Source organism: Myotis daubentonii, chromosome 1 (assembly GCF_963259705.1).
Source record: "Myotis daubentonii chromosome 1, mMyoDau2.1, whole genome shotgun sequence".
Classification (NCBI taxonomy): Eukaryota; Metazoa; Chordata; class Mammalia; order Chiroptera; family Vespertilionidae; genus Myotis; species Myotis daubentonii.
This window is the reverse complement of record NC_081840.1, coordinates 85385254-85403358: the sequence shown is the minus strand read 5'-3', so window position 1 is coordinate 85403358 and position 18105 is coordinate 85385254. Positions and strand designations below refer to the sequence as shown.

Below are 18105 nucleotides of genomic sequence, written 5' to 3'. Positions count from 1 at the left end.
TGCCCCCAGCCCTGCAACCCTGCAGCCCCGTCACCCTGCCTGGCACCCTGCCTTGGCCTGGTGCTGCCCCCTCACCTACTCCACCATCCCGCCTGTGGGTGGGGTGATCGATCGGGGCTGCCCCCCCCCGACTCCCTCACCCCCTGCTTCTGCCACTGGTCTCTGTCTGTGGAGCAGTTGGCCCTGCTTGCATCTGCCTTGACCTGGCGCCACCCACTCACCTGCTCCACCATTCTGCCTTGGTCCTCCCGTCCTGCTCTTGTCAGGGCTGGCAGCCCCTCCACTGCCGCCTGCTGCCAGCACCACATTGCCAATGCCCACCATGATCTGCGCTGCCCCCTGGTGGTCAGTGCACATCATAGCAAGCAGTGGAACTCGGTCTAATGACCACCTGAGGAGACAATTTGCATATTAGGCTTTTATTATATAGGATTAGGTCATCTGGACACCAGATGGGCTGAGCCCACAAATGGCTCCAGCCCCCAAAGACAGGGAGTCAGAGGTTTTAAAGGACTCTTTAAAAAGAGGGCTTTTTCTGGGCAGAGAATTTTCTCTGTGCAGGTGCGGATTCTGGGAAGTTCGGAGGGGAGAGATAATGGTCTTAGCAAGTAGATTTTGGTCTAGGCAAGTGGAATGTCCATTGTGAAGTGGCCCAAACGTCATTTCCCAAGGGAGGGGGTATTGATTCAATTATTTGATTAGACCTAACACCTAGAGACTGGGAAGTCCATACTCAAGGTGCCGGCAGATTCAGTTCTTGGAGAGGGCCCTCTATCTGTCCTACAGATGGCCACCTGTTCGCTGTGTCCTCCATGGCAGAGAGGGGGGAAGCCATGGTGTTTCTTCCTCCTCTTATAAGGGCACTGGTCCCACCATGGGGCTCAGCTGTCTGGTTGATCAGAACTGGAGAATGTCCCAGCCCTGTGTGAGCTCCAGCATTTGTTCAGTTCCCAGTAATCATTCTTTTCCCAGTAGATGTTCTTTCCTTGGTATTTCTTCTCAGCCTAAACCTTGTGACGTCTCATCTTGAACATACACAGCTTCTGATTTGGCCCCTAACTCAATGGATCCTATTTAAGTTTCTGAGCTCCTTCTCTGTTCAGCACACTTTTCTTTGAGACCCTGCCCTGCCAGTTTTGGGAGCCTCAGTTGCTTTGGTTTCTACCATTTCTTTCCTCAATTTGGAAAAACTGCTTTGTTTGGGCATCTGCCACTAATTACATGTATTAGCTTCTTCCTTTGGTATCAGTTTTCTCAAATGTAACATGTTTGTTGGTTAGATAATCTCTAAAGCCCCTTACAGACAGTGATTGCCTCTAGAATGATCAGTTTTAAGAATTTTTCACTACAAATATTCAATGACTAGATTTTATACCTTGAGTCTAGAAATTCTATTTTTGAAACCAGTACAGATGGGGGAGGACAGGCAATTCTGAGTAATGAAATATTCTGGCTAATAGCTTATTATCAAACATGCCACACATAGTTTGAAAACTTAGAATCTTCAAAATCAATAATGTATTCAAAATGCTGTACTGAACACAATTTTCCTTTGGTTACTCAGAGGTGATTCAGGATTGCAGTTACACATGTGACTATTATGCACATCAATTATCAATGTACTTGGGTTTACAGAGATACCAGTTGGTAGAAATTTCTAGTTGCTAGATTCCTGTACAAGCCACCTTTTATTTTTAAAAAAATATATTTTATTGATTTTTTACAGAGAGGAAGGCAGAGGGATAGAGAGTTAGAAACATCGATGAGAGAGAAACATCGACCAGCTGCCTCCTGCACACCCCCCACTGGGGATGTGCCCGCAACCAAGGTACATGCCCTTGACTGGAATCGAACCTGGGACCCTTCAGTTCACAGGCCGAGGCTCTATCCACTGAGCCAAACCGGTCAGGGCCAAGCCACCGTTTATATTCCTTGATTTCAATACTTAAAGATGCCAACAATCTTGAAGAACAACTACCGGTGAAAACCAACCTCTTGTAGAGTCTTCATCTAATTTACAAATGCTACTTCCTTTTTAAAATTTAAATATTCAGTCCCAAAGGAAAAGGCTATCTCTTCATTTCTTTATTTTATACTATACCATCAAATGTTTAAAGACCATATTATTCTCTCACAGTCAGATGTAGGAGGTACCATTATAACACGAAAAGCAAACATTTTTTATTAAAAAATATTTCTGGAAATAAAAGAAACATTTGTTTTTCTTTTCTTTTTTTTTTAAATTAAATCTTTATTGTTCAGATTATTACATTTGTTCCTCTTTTTTTCCCCCCCATAACTCCCCTCCTCCCAGTTCCCGCCCCACCCTCCGCCCTCACTCCCCACCCACTGTCCTCATCCATAGGTGCACGATTTTTGTCCAGTCTCTTCCCACATCTCCCACACCCCTTTCCCCCCCAAGAATAGTCAGTCCATTCCCTTCCTATGTCCCTGATTCTATTATAATCAACAGTTCATTCTGTTCATCAGATTATTTACTCACTTGATTCTTAGATTCACTTGTTGATAGATGCATATTTGTTGTTCATAATTTGTATCTTTACCTTTTTCTTCCTCTTCCTCTTCTTAAAGGATACCTTTCAGCATTTCATATAATCCTGGTTTGGTGGTGATGAACTCCTTTAGCTTTTCCTTATCTGTGAAGCTCTTTATCTGACCTTCAATTCTGAATGATAGCTTTGCTGGATAAAGTAATCTTGGTTGTAGGTTCTTGGTATTCATCACTTTGAATATTTCTTGCCACTCCCTTCTGGCCTGCAAAGTTTCTGTTGAGAAATCAGCTGACAGTCGTATGGGTATTCCCTTGTAGGTAACTGAGTTTCTTTCTCTTGCTGTTTTTAAGATTCTCTCTTTATCTTTTGCTCTTGGCATTTTAATTATGATGTGTCTTGGTGTGGTCCTCTTTGGATTCCTTTTGTTTGGGGTTCTCCGCGCTTCTTGGACCTGTAAGTCCATTTCTTTCACCAGGTGGGGGAAGTTTTCTGTCATTATTTCTTCAAATAGGTTTTCAATATCTTGCTCTCTCTCATCTTCTGGCACCCCTATAATTCAGATGTTGGTTTGCTTGAAGCTGTCCCAGAGGCTCCTTACACTATCCTCGCATTTTTGGATTCTTTTTTCATTTTGCTTTTCCGGTTGGGTGTTTTTTGCTTCCTCGCATTTCAAATCATTGACTTGATTCTTGCGCTCCTCTGGTCTGCTGTCGGGCGTCTGTATAATATTCGTTATTTCAGTCCGTGTATGCTTAATTTCTAGTTGGTTCCCCAATATAAGATCGAGGGTCTTATTAGTTTTCGTGTAGATCTCATTAAGCTTATCGGCAGCTTCTAAACAGTTCTTGAGAGACCTTAAAAGTGTGGTTCTGAACTCTATATCTTCCATTGACAATTTTGTCCTGTTTCTTTGTCTCCGCATTTTGTTATGCTTCCTTGGTGCACCCCCTAGTGGTCTTTGTTCGCAGTCTTATAGTTAAATCTTGATTGTTGTAGCTAATTCCAGGGAGGGTTTGACCTCCAGGCCAAGTGGCTATGAGAATCAGCTGTGTCAGCAGTGAGAGAACTTCTGTCCTCTAGGGAGGTGCTAATCTAGCCTTTGCCTGAGGCTATCCGGCAAATGCCTCTGTGCAGGGCTTGGGCGGGGCGGGTCGCACAGGATCAACAGGGTGGGCCGGAGAGAGCAGTTATGGCTGGTCTCAGTCCTGTCCCCAGGGGCTCTGCCTCTCTGAGTCCCAGCACCCGCTGCAAAGCTGGGAGAGAAAGCTGCACTTGCTCTGACCAAAGCCAGACAGTCCCGCCTCTCCCGTTTGAGTCTGGGTCCCCAAAGACTCGCCCGTATCTGGAGCTCAGAGTCTGCGACTCCCTCTCGATTGAAAACAACAACCGCGCCCTCCGCCGCCAGCCCGCTCCGCGCACTCCACACCTCAGAATTTGACTTCAGCACTGCGCCTCCTCTGAGTGTCCGTGTGCGTTTCTCTTTCCTCCTAGTTGTAGGACTTCCACTCAGCCAGCGTTCCTGTGGTTCTGGGTGATGTCCCTTCCGTTTTTTGGTTTCACTTTTGAAGTAGTTGTTCAAAGCAGCAAACTCCGGCGTTAACCTATGCCGCCATCTTGGTTCTCCAAAACATTTGTTTTTCAAGGTAACATTTTTCCATTATTTCTTGGCGCTACACTCATTTAATAGATCCTGAATATTGATGGTTTTAAAAAATTAAGCAAAGCTTCATTGGAGAAGTTTATGTGCAGGAGTCTCACCAGCCACAGAGCCCACTGGGGTGAATCCTGCTGTGTGGGGTCTGCCCCTGTACAGCAGCTTTTATGCTGTGCTAGTGGCCAATTTTCACAGCCAGCCAGACTGAGGATCAGTTCCACCCACTGATGTGCCATAGCAATCAAGGCTCAACTGCAACAGGAGGGCACACAAGGGACTCTGCTGGAGCACCCAGCTTAGGTGGTCAGGGAGACTGTGCCACTGGACCTCCCAGGACACCTACTACATAAGGCCACCCTGCCAAGACTGTGAGACATAACAGAGCTACCTAATACCTAAAAACAAACACAGAGAGGCAGCCAAAATGAGGAGACAACAAAACATGTCCCAAATGAAAGAACAGGAGAATACTTCAGAAAAAGAACTAAATGTAATGGAAGCACACAATCTACCAGATGCAGAGTTCAAAACACTGTTTATAAGGACGCTCAAGGAATTTAGGGGAAGGATGGATGAACTCAGTGAGAACTTAAACAAGGAGATAGTAAGCATAAAAAAAAGACAAAGAAAGTATAGGAAAGAACCAGTTAGAAATGGAGAATGCAATAACTGTAATGAAGAATACATGAGAAGGAATCAATATCAGATTAGATGAAGCAGAGGATCAAATCAGCAATTTGGAAGGCAAAGTAGCAAAAAACACCCAATTGAAACAGCAAAAAATAAAGGAAATAATTTTAAAAATCTGGATAGTTTAAGGGACCTCTGGAAAAACATTAAATATAACAACATTTGCATCATAGGGATACTAGAAAGAGAAGAGAGAGAGCAAGAAATTAAAAACATATTTGAGAAGTAATGACTAAAATCTTCCCTGACCTGGTAAAGGAAACAGACATACAAGTCCAGGAAGCACAGAGAGTCCAAACAAGATAATCTCAAAGAAGCTCATACCAAGACACATCATAATTAAAATGCCAAAGGTTAAAGACAAAGAATTTTAAAAGCAGCAAGAGAAAAGTAGTTAGTTATCTACAAGGGAGCTCCAATACGATTGTCAGCTGATTTCTCAACAGAAACAATTGTAGGCCAGAAAAATTGGCACAAAATATTCAAAGTGATGAAAAGCAAAGACCTAAAACCAAGACTACCCTACCCAGCAAGGCTATTATTTAAAATTGAAGGAGAGGTAAAGAGCTTCCTAGACAAGAAAAAGCTAAAAGAGTTAATCACCACCAAACCAGTATTATAAGTAAAGGTACTTCTTTAAGAAGAAAACAAAACAAAATATATATATGGCTAATATGCAAAGTGTCCCCACGGGAGTTTGACTGGGAGTTCTATTGCTCACTATGACGTGCACTGACCACCAGGGGGTGGCACGGAATGAAGGAAGGCCCTGGCTGGCCGCAGCTAGGGACCCTATCCATGCACGAATTTTGTGCACTGGGTCTCTAGTAAATAATAAAAGGGCAATAACCATTTACCTATCAATAGTCATTTTAAATGTAAATGGATTAAATTCTCCAATCAAAAGACGGTAGCTGAATGGATAAAAAAACAAGACCTATACATATGCTGTCTATAAGAGACCCACTTCAGATAGGTCTTTTACTGAAAGTAAAAATTAAAAGATGACCCATCAGTAGCATTAAAGAAAATTTTGGCCGAAACCGGTTTGGCTCAGTGGATAGAGCGTCAGCCTGCGGACTGAAAGGTCCCAGGTTCGATTCCGGTCAAGGGCATGTACCTGGGTTGCGGGCACATCCCCAGTAGGAGATGTGCAGGAGGCAGTTGATCGATGTTTCTCTCTCATCAATGTTTCTAACTCTCTATCTCTCTCACTTCCTCTCTGTAAAAAATCAATAAAATATATTAAAAAAAAAAAAAGATAATTTTGAAAAGAAAACATGCCAGAAGTTTCCCCACTACAGTTCCTGATTTTAAATTTTTTCATGTTATTTCCAAGTAATATTTGACAAGCAGATGCATTTTACTGTAATCATATGTGTAAATTATATTCATTTTCTTTTTCCACATACCACACATAATTATCTTAATTGTCATTTTTAGAGTCTGAATATTTTCTGTTATGTTGATGCACCATAATTTACTAAATCAAACTGTTGGATACTTAGCCTATTTGCATTTTATTTCCATTATAAGAAAATGTTATTTTGATTTATTGGGATTCCAGCTTTTCTGTGTAGAATGTATTATGATTGTCTAAACATAGCTCCAGGCTGGTTATAGACTTTTTCAGAGCCAATGGAAAGAAAAAGGATGCTAGAACATTTCTATATTTTTTCTTCATTAGCCAATGATTTATTTATTTTTTGTCAGTGACTTATACTGCACCTAAGCAGAGCATCCTGAGGCCAATGACAACCATCCCAAAGGTTCTTAATATATGAAGGCCAAACCACATTGTCTTTGGTAAAAGAGGCAAGTACAAGTTTCTTTAGAGAAGAGTAACTGCAGCAATAATGCAGAACATGAATGGTCCAGTGATGAACTACTGTGAGCTATTAGTTCAGTTTGTGAAAATCAGTAAGTAGCAAACACTGACAATTATTTTACTCCTTGAGCAAATTCAGCTTGGCCCTGGTGTTCCCAGCAGCCACACCTCTCGTTGACCTGATGTACTTGAGTCAGCTTAGTTGTCATTATCTTTGTGAAGCTTTCTTCCTCCTCCCCAGCAGAGTCCTCTCTTATTGCCTTTATGCTAATGGTCACAACTCTGTTTTTCAGAATAAACTATGAGTTTCTTGGGGCTGGGACTTTGGCTCATCATTTGAGTGCCACCATTTACCATGCAATAATGTTCTTTTTATTTTTTATGTTTATTTTTTTTATTTCAGAGAGGAAGGGAGAGAGAGAGAGAGAGAGAGAGAGAGAGAGAGAGAGAGATTAATGATGAGAGAGAATCATTGATTGGCTGCCTCCTGCACACTGCCTACTGGGGCTGAGCCTGCAACCCAGCCATGTGCTCTGACTTGGAATCGATCTGTGACCTCCTGGTTCATAGGTTGATGCTCAACCACTGAGCCACACTGGCCTGGCCATGTAGTAATGTTTTCAAAAGAGTTTAATGAGTGCTGGTTGAATGCATTACAGAGTGAATAATAAGAATTTATTTCCTCTGTTGTACTTTGTCCAACAACTTAAATATTGAAGAATGTCTCAGTTCTTAACTTTTGACATGGGCGCACACACACACATTTGCTGCAAGGGAGAGTTGAAAAGAGATTATTTGACTTAAACACCCTCCTCTGTAGATGAGGTAGGTGAGGAGTGAGGGGAGCTGGGAATAGACATAGGTGAGCCATCCTGTGTTATCTGACACACCTTCTTCCATAAAGGTTCACAGTAGCACCTGAAACCAATGCAGTCCTTCCAGCGTCACAGAGCAACCCCCGTAGAGCACATTGTTTCATACATATGGGATTGTATGCGTTTTTAAAGTGGCAATTCACTTCCCACGGTCTCTATACCTTTGTTAAAGCCGAAAGGCATGTTTATTCACTTTACCACTCACAGAGCCAAACTGTTTGAGATAGTTTATCTTCAAAAAGTAATAAGAGATGTAAGGAAAAGGATCAACAGGGTCTGGCATTGACTGGAAGGAAGTTCCAGGGACATTCCTAGCCTAATGCCAGCCTTTTCTATTTTACTTCTCTATTTGCTTTTCATTTGAATTTCTAAACCTGTCATCATGTCCAGACATCTATTCTTACACTAGGAAATAGAGTTGCCCCAATTCCGCTTTTCCAGCTTTATTGCAGAATCAGATGTCTTTTCCTTAGGCCAGCAGCCTTGGTCAGCATCCTTTTTCCTATAACGCATATTTGAACTTGTGCTCCGCTCCTCTAGTGCAAACTCCGGTCTTTGTCACATCAGCTTTTCTCTTTTCTGCTCTTAAACAAAATGCTGATTAACCCCTATGATTTTCTCAAAACCGAGCAGGGATGAGCTACTAGTGCAGTGGTTCTCAACCTTCCTAATGCCGTGACACTTTAATACAGTTCCTCATGTTGTAGTGACCCCCAATTTCATTGTCACAAAGTGAACATAAAGCATAGTGATTAATCACAAAAACAATATGTAATTATATATGTGTTTTCCGATGGTCTTAGGCGACCCCTGTGAAAGGGTCATTCGACCCCCAAAGGGGTCGCGACCCACAGGTTGAGAACCGCTGTACTAGTGGGTAGCTAGCCTTTGATACTAGAGGTGTCCAACCACTAATTAGAGACTTCAGTGTTAACATGTTTCCCAGGGGATCTATTAGGACACTGCCTTATTCATATGGAACCAGAATCTGGGATCCTTAGAGGTAGCCAATAAGTGGGCGGGCGGCAACACCTCCCCGGTGCAGTCTCGGGCCACCTATCTGTACGTGTGGCCAGTGGTACAATACACAGGGTGCACCAGAGTCGTCAGAGATGACCAGGAGCACCTGATTTGCAAACATTCTTCCCCAAATACAGATGGGTTAATAAGCACTCCAGGTTTCAGGCAGCAGTGGGCCCTTTCTAAAAGGCAGTGGGCTTAATATCAATTCTTGTCAAGATTGTAGAATGATTAATTAAAAGGATGGGGTTTTTGAACACATACAGAAGTTGCATAATTCTAAAAACATACGGTGTTTTAGACAAAACTAATTACTTTTTTTTTTGACAGGGATGTTAAACTGGCAGTTTAGGGGAGCAGCATTTATATGTAGCATCTGGATTTCATTAAGATGTGTAACTATTTCCTGTGATGTTCCCTGAAATAACACGGGGAGAAATAGGCTAGGCTAGATAAGAATAAGTATAATGAGTCAAAACTATTGTACCACTTCACCTAAAATTCTTTTTTTATTGTTTTGTTCATCTTCAGTAGAGGTTATTTTTTTTCCCATTGCTTTTCAGAGAGCATGGAAGGGAGGGGAAAGGATAGGGAGGGAGGGAGGGAGAGAGAGAGAGAGAGAGAGAGAGAGAGAGAGAGAGAGAGAGACATCAATGTGAGAGAGACCCATTGACTGCTTGCCTCCCAAATGGGCCCTAACTAGGGGGCAGAGAGCAAACGTTGACCAGGAATTGAACCAGAGACCCTTTGATGCACTGGCCGACACTCTAACCAGTGAGAAACACTAGCGAGGGCCCAAAATTCTTATTAATGGTCAATTTTAGTTGCAGGGGAGTTCTTTAATGCCAGGTTACAGGACTGAGTACCTGTTTTAGGCAACATTTTTCTAAAATGTAACTGATACATTGGCTGCCCACCATTCTTCCATTTCATCACGCTTGCGTGATGAAGTATCACCTCATGAAATTTTGCTAAAGAATCTACTCACATCATCGACTGAGCAATGTATATTTTACTGAAGATTTTATGTCTGGGAGAGGTTTTATACTGTATATGCCAACATTAACATCTTACTGCTCCCATCAGACTTTCCTGAGTTTCATTGTCTCTGGTGCCACTGACAGTTCTTTCTCTTCACAGTTTTCTGATTCTTTGCCCCGCATTTCTGGCTCTGGTTTCCCGTGCTCCCCTCAATTTCCCCCGGCGCTTTGGGTTCCTTTATAAAGCAGAGCAATTCTTGGGCCCTTGGAATCGGTTTTTTTTCACAGGAGACACTGGATATTGCCCCGTTTTTGAAGATATAGGAAGAAGGTTTGGACCTTTTGACCTTGCAGCTATTCCCATTGGAGCATATGCACCAAGGTGGTTTATGAAATACCAGCATCTGGACCCAGAAGAAGCTGTAAGGATTCACATTGATGTTCAAGCAAAGAAACCTGTGGCCATTCACTGGGAAACTTTTGCCTTAGCAAATGAGCATTACTTAGAGCCTCCAGTGAAACTGAATGAGGCTCTAGAAAGGTATGGACTTAAGAATGAAGACTTTTTTGTCTTGAAGCATGGAGAATCAAGATACGTACATACCAGTGATGAAAGCTTTGAATAAATATGAGCACAGGAGCTTTTAATGAAATAAATTTGATATAAATTTGAGAAAAAAAAATAAAGCAGAGCCATTCGACTTGAACCTACTCTCCACCTCCATCCAGTTCCTACCTCCAAGCTTATAAATCCAAACCCATCCGCAAGGAACTAACTGTCCAGAGTAACAGGATTCACCCTCTTTGGAAAGCAGGCGGAATTATAAAGACGAGTATTTCTCTAACATCATTAACCTCGATGAGGACAATTAGAACAAAGTGAAGAGGACGGCAAGGGGGCTCAAAAGCGTGGTGTCCAGGTATCGCGGTGTAAAAAGTCCTAAAGTGCTGCGTCTGTGCTCAGCCGGGCAGTTCTCCTGGGATCTGTCAGGCAGTTGTGCGGACAGTGGCTGGGACTGGAGTCACCTGAAGGCCTCCCGGGCTGAGTGGTCACTCAGTGTCTGCTCCCTGGGTGCTCCCTCCCCACACCTGTTTTACAGAAGAGTAGCCTGGACTTTATACCTGGTGGCCAGGACTCTAAGAGGAAATGTGCCAAGCACACATGTTCTAAGGCAGAAGCTGCCAGGCTTTCTATGACCTGTCCGTGGGTGGCCTGGAACTTCATTTTCACTGTGTTCTGTTGCTCAAGTCATTAAAGGCAGCCCAGCTTCAAAGGGAGGGGGATTGGACACCAACGTTGGATGAGGAATGGCCTGCCTGTGCAAAGGGAAGGAATTGATGGTGTCATTGGTGACTTTCTTCCATTGTCTGCCCTCTTGCCACAATTCACATCCCTCCTACGTGCAAAATCGCATTCATTCTCTCCCGGAGTACCCAAAGCTTCCTTAAACTGGTATTTCAGCAGGGTCAAGTTCCAGGATCTTGGCCTCTAATCAGGTACAGGCACAGTTCTTTGGATACCACACCTGAGTATGATTTCTGTTAAAAGTGAAGACCTTGAGTTAAAGAGACAAGCGTATCTGCCCTCTGCAAACCCAAGATACTGTGGTGATACCGGGATGGGGTAGCTGCAGTTAACACTCCTGTACAAAGGAGGGGCGGGTTGACACACAGTAGTCCCTGGTCTAAATCTGAAATCCAGCGGAAGCACATGCCACCTGCTCCTTTAAACAGACCCAGTCCTGCTCCCTGGGAGTGACTCATCCTTTTCTGTTAGGAATGCCTAATGTTTTCCTCAGCCTGTATCCTCATATAAGTTTGGGGGCCCAAAGACCTTTCTTTTTTGGTTTTTACTTGTAGTATAAACATAATTGTGTGACATACACTCTTCTTTTTGGTTATATGTATTGAAAATACCCTTTCCTAGCTTGTGACTTGTCTTTTAACTTTCTTTATACCCATGTTGTTTGAACAGAAGTTAGTAATTTTAATGTATTAGTATATCAGTTCCTTCTTTTATGGTTGTGCTTCTTGTTTCTTTTTAAATAAATTATTTTTTTACCCAGTTAACTGCCATAACCGTCTATAGATGCAAGCGGTGGGTCTTTTTAAATTAAATTCAAAATATATGGCAGTTAACTGGTTACCCTGAGATCATAACTACTGTATATTCTTTATTTTCTTGGAATAGTTTTATAGTTTTGATTTTTGTATTGAAGTCATTAATGCATATGTAGGGCGTGAGTTAAGGATCGATGTTCATTTGTTTGATATGGATAATCTATTTTGCCAGCCTCATTTATTACACGTCCTTTCCACCCTATGTACAATGTCAGCTCTGCTTCAAAGCAGGTTTCTGTATATGCCTGGGCTCTTCCTGAGCTCTCCATTCACTTAGTTCTCTGTGACCAACACTGCATTGGTCTCTGTGAGCAATGCCATGTGCCTAAATTACTATGTCTTGAAAACGAATGCCGATCTGCTACAGCAAGTCTGCCAGCCTGCTTCTTCAGGACTGCCCTGACCCAATCTTCTGGACCCTTTGTGTTTTCATACAAATTTTAGAATAAGCCTGTCAGTTTCCATAAAAATGAAACAAAACAAAACAAACAATCCCTTATTCATATTTTGGTTGGAATTTTAGACTTTCCTACATTTTCGCTGTCACCCACTCTCATGTCCTCACTTCCTTCCTCACCCAACTTGGATTCCATGTATAATCACTTCCTTGCAAATAACCTTCTCTGCTGTCCCTCTCTCTCTTCTTTATACTTTTACCACATAATTGCTTTCTCTAAGCCTGTACCCAATCAGCTAAAATTGCCAGAAAAAACATACTGAGTTGTTTCATTTAGAAGTTCATGACTAGGCCCTCAAAACTGTCTAACATCTACTACGCTTAGCTCTCCAAAATTACCTCTCTCATACTCTTCCCTCTCTTCCCAAGCCTCTAGTCCTCTCCCAACTGTTTTCCCCTCTTAGCTGATAGTCTCACCTCACACTTCATTGAAAAGGTCAGAGCAAGGAGCAGAAACTCCCTGATTCCCCATCTCCAAATCTCCCTGACTCGTCAGGCCTCCTGCCTGCCCTCTCTGTTGTTACCAAGAATGAAACTATCAAAGGCCACCACCTTCCTCGTGTTCAGATCTGATCCCCTCGTGTTTCCGAGGTGTCTCCTTCTGCATTCTCTCTCTTCCACATCATCAGGTTTCCACTCTCCACAGACTAATTCCCTTCAGCGTAAAAACAGGCTCTGTTATCAAATGAAAAAATAAACATAGCCTCTTAGAATCTCTCCTTTCAGAGAACAGATGAGATGGTATAGTGATCACGAATATAAACTCTGATACCAGACTTCCTGGGTTCAAACTTCACCTCTGCCACTTGTGAGTATTGTGATGCTGGGCAGGCTGTCCTGTTCAGCACAGTGGCCACATGCGACTATTTACATTCAAGTTTATATGAATTAGAATTAAATACAATTAAAAAATGTAGTTCCTCAGTGGCATTGCCACATCTGGAGTATGGCTGGTGGCTGGCAGACTGCAGCTGGAGAATGGCCCCATCACCAGGGAGAGTGCTGTGGTGCACCGTGTTCTAGATTAGCCACTCTCCCCTCTTTCTTTAAAAACTTAACTTATTTTACAAGGTTTAATTCAGTAATGTATTTTTCTAGCTGTATTGAGATAATCCTATATAATAAAAGGGTGATATGCAAATTGACTCTAACAGCAGAATGACCGGGAATGACTGGTCGCTATGACATGCACTGACCACAGGCGGCAGATGCTCAATGCAGGAGCTGCCCCCTGGTGGTCAGTGTGCTCCCACAGGGGGAGCTCTACTGAGCCACAAGCCAGGCTGACTCCTGCCTCCTCGGCAGCGCTAAGGATGTCCGACTGCGGCTTAGGCCCACTCCCTGTGGGAAGTGGGCCTAAGCTGTAAGTCAGACATCCCCTGAGGGCTTCCGGGCTGCCAGAGGGATGTCTGACTGCCAGCTTAGACCCAATCCCCTGGGAAGTGGGCCTAAGCTGGCAGGTGGGCACCCCCGAGGGATCCCAGACTGCGAGAGGGTGCAGGCTGGGCTGAGGGACCCCCTCTCCCCCTGAGTACATGAATTTTCATGCACCAGGCCTCTAGTTGATATATAACATTGTGTAAATATATGAGTTTAAGGTGTACAACATGTGGATTTGATGCTCATATACTGCAAAATGATTACCTAGTGTTATCAACCACCTTCAACATGTCACAGAACTACCATTTGTTTTTGTGATGAGGACACTTATGATTACCTTTCTAATAATATCCTATCATACCACCACTTAAAACTTTATTATAGCTTTTAGCACTATCTGATATGTTTTATATTCACTTATTTGTTCATCCCTGCCGCCCTCTGTCTTTTTCCCATCTGAAGCAAGCTCCATGGGGGCAGGTTCTGCTTCACTGTTTCCTTCTCAGTGCCTAGAACAGTGCCGTTACTGAGGTCAATAAATTTTTTAAAAATGGCTGATCAGACATTAAAAAGCTTTGGGCTGGGTCTAGAAATGTTTACCTAGACATAGTGTACTTATTTTCACATTGCTGGTGGATATTGGTTGTGGTGAATTGAGTGAAAGAAACAGTAATTACTAATTTTTAGAGGTTGGTGGATTTTAAGAAGAGGTAACTACACTGAGACTGGGAGACTGAGTCCTGGTCATGATGCTGTGGCAGCTGTGGAATATTGAGAACTGGCCTAGGCCTGATTAGAATATTTGAAAGTTTAAAAATTAGAGAACACATGTGAACCATTGCTGAGGAATTAAAGGCTTTATGTGTGGGGTTAGTTGCTTTGGAAGCAGGCCGCCTCACACTCTGGAGAATTTTCATTGCAGTATTGCCTACGACAGCAAACAATCGGGAACAACTGAAATGTTCATTAATATGGGAATAGATAACTACATTATGGTACAGTCACACAAAGGAGCATTACGGAACCGTAAGATGGCTAAACTAGATCTTGAATTATCAGTGAGAATAGCTCTCAAAGTCTAATAATGAGTTGAAAAGAGCAATTTGTAGATGGATAAATATGGTATGAACATTTATATAAATTAAAAAAACACAAAAAGTAGCATTTATGGCCACATATATGAGTAGTTGAAGTATTAAAACGTTGATGGTGAGGACATATCTAAATGAAAGCCTCTAGGGCAAGAGGATGGGAAGTGAGATCAGGGAGTAACTTCAATAGCATCTGTAAAGTTTTATTGCCTTAAAACATTTGGAAGTCAACATGACAATATAGTAACAGTTGAAAAGTAAAATCGGGGTTTTTGTTGTTATTCCCTGGAGTTTGATATATAGTATTTGAACCATTTTATAATTAAAAAACAAAAAAATCCCCTGTAAATTGTATCTATATCAAGTTCGTTCAACAGTATTTCTTGAGAATCGACTGTGTGTCTGTTGGGCTGGGCGTTCAAGGTTATAGAGAAGTCAAGTAAGACATGGGCTTTGCTCTCCAGAAGTCTGTTTCTTAGTTGAAATAATAATACATCCTTGCAGGAAGCAGCTAAGCTGTGGACGTTAGCATATAATTATGTATCAAAACGAGGGGTAGAAGCTTGGAAGCCAGAGTCCTGGGAGCAGCTGGAGAAGATCTACTGAAGGACAGCAAACTTGACGAGCAGATCTGGATGGACAGAGAGGAGGGAAGCATCACATGCCCAGGTTTGAGAGGCACTGGAGAAGTGGAGAGGGGCTTTCTGTTTGTTTGCTTGCTTGCTTTTTGAAAGATAACTGAATTAGGTAGTATTAAAGGTACTCTGAGATACTTTAATGCCATGTCTAGGAATTTAAACCTTATCCATTAGTTAAGTGACGAACCGTTGACAACTCTGTGGAATTGGGGTGGTGTGCTTGATTTGATCTCTGAATGTTATTCAGTCTGTGGTTTGCAGGGTAGACTGGAATAGGGAAGAGTAGAAACAGGGAACTCAGCTAGGCGGTTGTTTCAACAGTCTAGCAGTTGGCAGGCGGAGGCCTCAGGTGAGTTGGTGGTAATGGAGATGGAGAAAAGAAAGAAATGTTTTCCAGCAGGGTAGGTATTCCTGATAACAGTTTACAAAGGCACCAACTAGGCATGTGTTTTTGTCTGCTGGGGCTTCTATAGCAAAATACCACAGCCTGGATGGCTTACACAGCGGAAAACTATTTCTCGCAGTTCTGGAGGCTGGGAAATCCATGATCAAGGTGCTGACAGGGTAGGTTTCATTCTGAGGCCACTTCTCTTGGCTCATAGACAGCCACCGTCTCACTATGTGCTCACATGACAAGAGCTCCCTGCAGTCTCTTTAGACTCAGGGCACTAATCCCATCATGACCTCATCTAACTTAACTGCCTCCCGAAGACCCATCTCCAAATACCATCATTATTAGGGGTTGGCGCTTCAACATAAGAACTTGGTGGGGGGACACAAACATTTAGTCTATAAAATCATTTCTCCAAAGTTCTCATAGATATTAAGTGCTGGAACCTGCAATCAAATCTAGGCCTCTTTTTGTCCCTGACCTGGATAGAGTGGCACCTGGTTTGGTGGTGCTTGTCTCATATTGTTACCGGGAAACCCCTGGGTGGGCTCGGGCTGCCTGTAGCTGTGTCCAATAACGAAGGCAGGGTTAAATCATATTAGGCGTTTATTGAGAAGGCCAGCCAACAAAGAAGACAGGGCACTTACAAGCATCAAATCCTGCCTTCCAGCAAGGTGTAGGGGACAGGATTATAAAGGGGAAGGGGCTAGCGTGAGGAATGCAGCTACTTGCAGGCCTGTGGGTCCACAGAGATCAGTTATTGTAATTAGTCATCAGGCGATGAGATGATGTTTTGACTCTTGGTGGGTTGGCCTGACAATGCTTATCGGTTCTGCTTGCTGGATTCACAGCTGAGTCACCTCCCCAAATGCTTCGCACAGGCCTTGGAAAGGAAACTTTAAGAAAAATGTAACCTCCTATTCATACATAAGAAACTTAACCCCCTATTCACATAAGTATATGTGTTCTAAGATTTAAAATAATATGATTATTTTTCAGATTAATACAGGTGCTCTATCTATCCTATATAATAAAAGCCCAGCGACCGAACAGTGGAACAACCAGAACAACCAGTCGCTATGACACACACTGATCACCAGGGGGCAGACGCTCAATGCAGGAGCTGCCCACTAGTGGTCAGTGCACTCGGCTGACCAGGATGAGCGGCTGCTCCTGCTGCAAACTCCGGGCCGATGGGCAGGAGCCTGGGATGCGATCATTGCCTCCTTGCCCCAGGCTCCTCCTCCTCACTCCCTGCCACCTCCTCCAGACACCCACAGGTCGTGCAGTGCTGCCACAGGGTTCGCAGAGCTGACCCCGAAGGCTGGGAGGCAGGTTCGTGGCTGCCGCAGGACTGAGGCCTACTCTGCCGCCGCTCAGTGCTATTACCCCTGGGCCCGGCCCCGACTGGGTCCCCTGGAGAGGCAAATGCTCCAGCTCCACGGAAGATGCCAGACCAGGGAGCAGGCGCTCAGAGGGCAGGTCCACAGGGATGAGTGGCACTCCCACAGCAAGCTGATCTCTGCAGGCCACGCCCCACCAGTGCACGAATCCCGTGCACCGGGCCTCTAGTTAGATTATAAGTCCCCTCTATCAATATCAGCCAGGAAAAAGTAACTCCTTGTTTATCCCAGCCTGGGTTTTGGTCTGTGCCCATGCTGGTTCATGCCCAGGACACATGGGGGAAAAATGTAGGTATTCTTTTTCTCCAAAGTTTGTGTTGAAATTTTGAAAAATTGATTCAAACAGCTTGAGGGGTGATGGGATTTAGAAGACAAAAAGGAAGGAAGGATAAAAGAACAACGAGGCTTTGGTTTCCAGTAAAGTGCCCGATGGAATGGAAATTTGCAAGGGTAAGCTAGTTGGGTGGAGAACAAAATGAGTTCCTTGTGGAAGAAGGAAAGTCTGAGCTGGTGTGGCCACCCCAGTGCAGATGGTTTCTAGATCCTTGGAACCCCGGTGACTGTGCTTGAAGCTCTCAGATCTGAAGTGTGGAAAGTCATTAGCACAGAGGTGGCCATTAAAATCTGAACACAGCATTCCCATAAGAATGGGTACAAATAAAGAACAGACAAACATTGCACACTTAAAAATGTGTTTAGAGGGTAAATTTCATGTTCAGTGTTCATAACACAATTTCATGGGAGAGAGAGAGCGTGTGTGTGTGTGTGTCTTTAGGAGTACCCAGACTTATAACTTTCTACTTGGTGAAATAGAAATACCAACAAGGAGCCCTGGCCTGTGTTTCCAAGTGGGTAGAGCATTGGCCTACTCACCAAAGGGTCTCTGGTTCAATTCTAGATCAAGGGCACCTACCTGGGTTGCAGGTTCTATCCTCAGCCCCTGGTTGGGGCATGTGTGGGAGGCAATGAATTCATGTGTCTCTTTCACACCAATGTTTCTCTCTCTCTCTCTTTCTCCTTTCCACTATTCTAAAATTCAATGGAAAAAATATCCTCTGGTGAGG

At 43.4% G+C, this 18105-nt stretch overlaps 1 non-coding gene across 1 annotated transcript; it reads left to right on the top strand.

The window, feature by feature from the left end:
* The first annotated feature begins 17188 nt into the window (after positions 1-17188).
* Positions 17189-17320, top strand: LOC132225092 (small nucleolar RNA SNORA48). The gene has a single exon (XR_009450790.1). It is a non-coding gene; the product is annotated as a small nucleolar RNA SNORA48 (small nucleolar RNA).
* The last annotated feature ends 785 nt before the right edge of the window (positions 17321-18105 follow it).